This window comes from Limulus polyphemus, unplaced genomic scaffold (genome assembly GCF_000517525.1).
Source record: "Limulus polyphemus unplaced genomic scaffold, Limulus_polyphemus-2.1.2 Scaffold3270, whole genome shotgun sequence".
NCBI classification, from domain to species: Eukaryota; Metazoa; Arthropoda; class Merostomata; order Xiphosura; family Limulidae; genus Limulus; species Limulus polyphemus.
In genome coordinates, this window is record NW_013668880.1 from 53158 (window position 1) to 59820 (window position 6663).

Below are 6663 nucleotides of genomic sequence, written 5' to 3' on the forward strand. Positions count from 1 at the left end.
CCCTTTGTGTAGCTTTGTGCATGATAATAAACAACAACATTCCTAAATAATCATTTTTCGCTATTAAAAATATCTAAAATACAATATAAAAATGTTTAGTCTGATTATACATTTGTGTTAATTAAAATATTGTCTTGTTTGAAGTTAAGCACAAAGCTACACAATGGGCCATCTGTGCTCTGCCCACCACGGGTATCGAAACCAGATTTCTAGCGTTGTAAGTCCGCAGAAATACCGCTGTGCTACTGGGGGTAGTTAAAAATCTAGTTAAGGTTTAATTAACGTTCTTAGGATAATGTCTTATGGTAAGACCAACGAAAGTTGCAGAAACGGATTATTCTGTTATGATTTGTTGAAAAAGCACTTAATATACAATTTTAGATTACGTTTTATTAATATATCTTCATTGCAAGAAATACTAAATATAACAATAAAAAGTAAAATAATTGAAAAAAATGATTTTAAAATGGATTTGTTTGTTTGACAGCAGAGGCACATTAGATTATTTGTTATGTCCAACGCGAGGAATCAAACTTCAGATTTTAGCGTTGTAAGTACGTAGAATCACCGCTGTTCCACCGGGGACTTTGAAAATAACAACCACAACTAAACCCTATATATATATATTAAGATATATACATATTTGTAATACAGTGAAATTTAATTAAATGTTATTTCCTTCTTTACTTAATTCGCTTTCCATACTTGAAGCAACCGTCACAGTTTATTCAGTTTTAGGTTTGTTAATTTTATGCATAATTATGTACAATTAAATATTTTATATAATAAATATATTTATCGCCCCTGTGGATGTCACATGACCGTAACTATAATCTTTTATTGGATTACGTACTTTACGATAATCTTACGTAACGATAACTCGAGGAAAACCAACGAGAGCGCGCGGTCTTTTTTTGGTAAGATGTATGTGGGAAATGGTGAGTGAGTTGGATTGTAATTTATATAGCTGATAAGAAAGTTTGCGAAGATAAGCGCATTTTTTTATCATTTGATTATCATATTAAGCATAAAGAAATATAAATAGCCGTGTAACTGTATATAACAAATGGATACTTTTTCTAATTATAGCCGTTTCGATGTTTGTTTTAGACTATTAGTATTACCATTTGTGCACGCTTAACAATAACATATAACAAATCGTATCACATGACCAGCGACCACGTGAATTTGGAATTTCGGGAGTATGTAACATTAGTGTTTGAAAATTCTGTTTTACAAAGGAAACTGATAGTGATAAAGGAAGTTTTGCCAGATCAGTGAAATATGGTGTAAAAGAAAGCCAACATTGATTCACGAGAGGAAATCTTGTCTTACTATTCTGTTAATTTTTAGGATGTTACCTCAATACCTGTTATTTGGATCAATGTTACTCAACCACAACAAACTTGCCAGTCCATGGGATTTCACAAAATCTTGCAGAATACTCAACTTTAAGTCGTGATGGTTTGTCCTTGTCCTTGTATTTTAGTGGTCCACAACAGTTTAAGGATACAGCAAGATGGTCCCTGGTGTCAGTAAAGTTTATAATTGCTGATATTGAGGATGAAAACAGTGTTGATTTGGTATATATATAGATTTTCAACAGGCTTTTGATAATGTGCCACACAGAAGATTAGCTGTATTGAGATATTAGAAAATAGATTGGATCAATTGGAAAAATGGTTAACAAATTAAGTTTGATTATTGTAAGTGCAAGAACATAATACATTTGGTTTGTTGATTGAAGAGTTACTTTACAGGGATAGATTGACTTGTTTTCTCTTGAGAGCAAAAGAAAGGTAAGAGGCAATCTTAATGAGGCTTCGAAGATTACCTTGGAAATTCAATAGGATAAAATCCTTTGAGTACTTTGTGCTGTATTCTGAAGACAACGTAAACATGATTTTAGATTTAACTTACTCTGACCAGTTCCACACGAGTATTCTATGACAAGCAAAAATATGAAAAAAAAAACATTTTAAGCAAAACTAGACAATGGGTGAAACTTTTTTCATTTGTTGCATGAGGGGTGAAACTAATAAATATGGGTATGAAATTTCTGAAAGAACAAATGTAGAAAATATATTTTAAACTTTTCCAATGCAGAAATTCCATCAAATTGCTCTATGATTTTGCTGGTTTAGTGGTCATGTGTGATGATAACTGTGCTTTAACTTTTACTGCTGCCACCAAAATCACGTATGACTTCTACTTATTCAGTGAACCTGAAAATTTAATTAGATTCTTGAAAGTTGCTCTCCTGATAATTCCTGAAGAAATGCCTTATCTGGAAGTTAATATGGTGGTTTTCTCTAGATCGTTGGAAGGATCCAACGATAACCACTTGTCACAAAATTTAGTCATAAACAATAAAACATACTGTAATAAACAAATAACATATTTCATTAACATTTTGGAATATACACATTTCATCTGCATCAAATTCCTAGAATAAACACAAAAGCATAAGTACACATAATAACCTAACTTAAAACCACATCTAATAAACTGAGACATCTCAGATTCTATATTTTGTGTCATTAAAACAAAACAACTGTCTTCAAGTCCATCACGATTACCTATTACAAAACGACTTGCATAATGACAGTGGCAAGCATATTTACTTCTAGGAATTATCAGGAGAGGTGAGGGACTTTGAAGGACCTGTAGCCCATATCCTTAGATCTATAACAGTTTGCACGTGAAAAGTGAAACTACTTTTAGTATCTTATAAGAGTGTAGTGTTTGTTTGACCTTAACTCATCAGGGTCAAGTGTCAGGCTGGTAAAGACGAGTGTTTAAAGACAAGTGTCAATTTCTGCATGGATTCTCGCATCTGTTTTCAGCAGATGGTATTATTAAAATTAATTGTACCCTATATAAGAACTAAAAGCATTGGAGTTGTCATAACATATTTTAAGCCACATTAAGGTGTATCACAAATCTTACAGCACTAATGCTGATAAGGAAAACCTTCTTCATTTGATTTAATTATAAAAGGGGGGAGGTCACTTATTGTGTTCTTTTAACTAAGCTTATGCTTTAGTTGACTGGTGAACAGTACATCCTAGATTTAGTAAACTTTGGCTGAAACAATAAGAATGTTTTCATCTCTCATTTTATAGCCATCTTATAATGCTAGTGTATTTACCAATATCTGTATGGGCCGTGTGGTTAGGTTCCCAAACTGTGGGCTGTAGGATCGAAACTGTAATCAAATGTGCTTGTCCTTTCACCCATGAGGGTGTTATAATGTGACAGTTAATCCCATTATTTGTTGGTAAAGAGTAGCCCAAGAATTGATGGTGGATGGTGTTGACTAGCTGACTTCCCTCTAGTCTATCACTTCAAAAGTAGGAACAGCCAGTGCAGATAGCTCTCGAGTAGCTTTGTGCAAAATTCAACAAACATGTAAATATACGAGTAATGTGGCTGTAGAAATAGATAACATCTGATAATCTCCACACCCGAGTATTGTTATCCTTGTCCACCATTGAGTATTGTTATCCTTGTCCACAATTGAGTATTGTTATCCTTGTCCACCATTTTGTAGGTTATACTACAGTCATTGACAAAAAAAAAGGCAATTGATCGTACATGAAAGTTGACATTTTATATATGATGTGCAAAAAATACAAAGTTGAGAACGACAGTAAAAAAGCAAAAGTATATTGATTCGTTGGACAACTATCTATAGAGAGAACTACCAAGTTGAAAATCATCGGAGTAAAATATTTGAAAAGGAATGGAGAACTGATGTTGAAAAACTTCCTCATAAAATATTTTAAATATTTAGTCAACATGGTGTGATGTACACCTTAAGTCCTGCAAGATATAAAATATCTCGAGGCTTACAATTATGCAACTAGTGGATTTGTGAAAGAAATTCATCAGCTGATTGAAAATGGCCATAGTCTTGTGACTGATCAGGTAAGTACATGTTTTTGTTAAAGAGTATAAATTGAACAAGTTAAATTAGATGTAACAATTTAAGGTTCGAAGCTGTTATATGGTTTAAAATATTTTTGTAATGTCTGATAAACTGAATAGCATGCATTTACTTGTCTTTTATCAGTGTATGACTTTGGACAATTTCTAGGTCTAAGGAACTCAATTGTATAGATTTAAAATCATGTGCAAGGTACCACTCAAAATATAAGCAGATGTTATTCTAAAAAAGTAAGAAAATGCACAGACCTACAAGAACATCCATTGTGAATATTCTACTAATGTTGTTAACTTTAAATAAGTCTTTAAATAAGTGAATGTTGGTGTTGACCCCTTTTTAACCCTTGATAATTTCTTTGCTACATTTTTATCTCACTCACACACGCACATACCTATATGTATGCAGTTATTTCTAGTTATCTTTAAAAACAGTGTTTACTCATCTTGTTGTTTTTTTCAGGTGAAACTCCTGTACAGGATGTATGAGAAAAGCAGTTATGACCAAAGCAGTTCATTTCAATATAGTAACTGCAGATATGTCACCACCATCTAAAGAAAAATATAGTAACTGCAGACATCTCACCATATTTTTCTTTAGATGGTAGTAACTGCAGACATGTCACCACCATCTAAAGAAAAACACTATATTAACTGCAGACATGTCACCAACATCTAAAGAAAAATATAGTAACTGCAGACATGTCACCACCATCTAATGAAAAACTGAAGTCATTCTTCCGAGCCCTGCAACCTATAGGGACTAATCCAACTATTGCTTCCATTATAACTGAATTTTTGGCGGAATACATTGCTTCATCATCAATGTCACGGAAGTATCCAATGGTGCTTAATGAACTTTTAGAGATGAAAATTGTTTTGACATATCAGAGGAAGAGCTTCTGTAGCATTGTAAACATGTAGACAAAGACATCAAAGTAACTAAAGAAGAGTCTGGAAATGAGGAAATAAGAACAAAAGCTCAGGCTGTTGTAAGGAGTAGTACAGATTTCAAGCTGGATATGTTACAACATCTTGTATTAAAAAGTTCTGTCAGACTTCAGTTGACAATCTATCGCACAGTCTTATAAATAATATTTGTAAGCCCCATCAATACACTTAGTATTTCTACAACCATACATGAATGTGACCATGAAAAAATTGCTTTAGTGAGATATACACAGGAAATGACAGTTTAGAGTTAAAACAGAGTATATTTTTATTTATGTAGACTTTCCTTTTCTTGGTACTTTTGTCAGTTGTAACTGTTATGGAGGTAGTAAGTTAAAGGTTCATGTTGTGAGTGATGAACTTGATAATCAAGTCTTGGGTGATTGTTAGCATCAGTTGTTTGTTTTTGAAAAGAACTATTGTAATTTTGTTTTCTGTCTGATGTCCTTATTACTTGTTGTTGTTTTTTCTCTCTGTTATTTGTATGAAGCTTGCTGATCAAGTTGGAAAACAAAGTGTGTTTTTCTGGTATTAGTAAACTATCTTCTGTAAATCGACAATGACAACAAGGTACCAATAATATCCCACACTTGTGCTTGTTCAATTTTCCTTTTGTTGTGGTCAGTTGTCCTTGCATCCTGTCTTCAGACCCAGACTTTTTTTTTCTGTATTCAGTGAGAGTTTGTTGTAGCATAAAACTGTGAAGCCAGACCTGAAACAATAAAACAAATATTTTACTTTTACAAAATACATTTGATATCTATATGAATTTAGTAGAAGTCTTCAACAGGTTTTGTCTCTTTTCAGCTTTTTCTTGGTGTCCCCCTGTAACATAATACCCCCTCCCTTTTTCACATTAGTTGAATTAGGGATTAAAATCCAGGGGATACTCTCCCTACACTATTAATAACCATATCACCATCCATATATGTATACTGGCATCAGACTTGCTAGCCATATGAAACTTTTTCTTTCTGCCTATTGAAATTTCATTGTGCAACTGTGGGTGTTGTTGTGACATAGGTGTAGATGATTGCAGAGACAAACTTATTAACTAATCATTCCAATGTATATATTTTTGTTGTTTTTTTCCTTTTGTTTGAAACAAACAAGTAAAATACCTGCCCACGACTGAAGGGAAAAAAAAATCTCGGACTTCCGCTAATAAAACTCTAAGCATAAAATAACTGCCATTTCGACTTGATGTAGAAACAATCTAAATTTGAAAGAAAACATTATTCTTGTCTGATAGGTATTGAACTGACCACTCTTAAATATTTAGTAGGTGAAAAGTCATCTCTGGTAGAGTAATCCAAAATGCTTGACGTGTTATAATAGGGCTCTGTGATTTACAACACTGATGTTAATTAATAAAATGTTTTATTGCCCTAATATGACCTCTTGTAAATGTAACCGGTGTTGACCATTATTAAGTTTCATTGTAGGTAATACAAGTGTGCCTCGATCAGTGTCAACTTTTGACCTATAAGATGGCACATGACCAACATGTTGCCTGGATATGACATTATGTGAAAACTAACCAATGACAGTATACACCAATGGTACACAACCTAAACTACTACCTGGACCACACGTATGGCCCTTGAGGGTCCACAAAGTCCCTCTTTACCAATCATAAGCTAAAAATGGTAGATATATATATATATATATATATATATATAATAAGATATACAAGTTGCAATTAACTTTACTTAACAGAGGACTAATAAAACAAGTAAGTACTTACTATTTAATTACTACCATCAC

The 6663-nt window shown here is 33.0% G+C and overlaps 1 protein-coding gene across 3 annotated transcripts in view; it reads left to right on the forward strand.

The window, feature by feature from the left end:
* LOC106469036 (equilibrative nucleoside transporter 1-like) overlaps nucleotides 1-6663 on the forward strand; it is a 47779-nt gene that overhangs the window by 3624 nt on the left and 37492 nt on the right. Inside the window, exon 1 of one of the 3 annotated variants that reach the window (XM_013929490.2) lies at nucleotides 885-938. The exons of 1 other annotated variant lie outside the window; for it this stretch is intronic. The gene's annotated coding sequence lies outside the window, so the exon portion shown is untranslated. Of the gene's footprint in view, nucleotides 1-884; nucleotides 939-1561; nucleotides 1584-6663 lie in introns of those variants that run through there. One more of the 3 variants, XM_022397429.1, reaches the window with a different exon arrangement.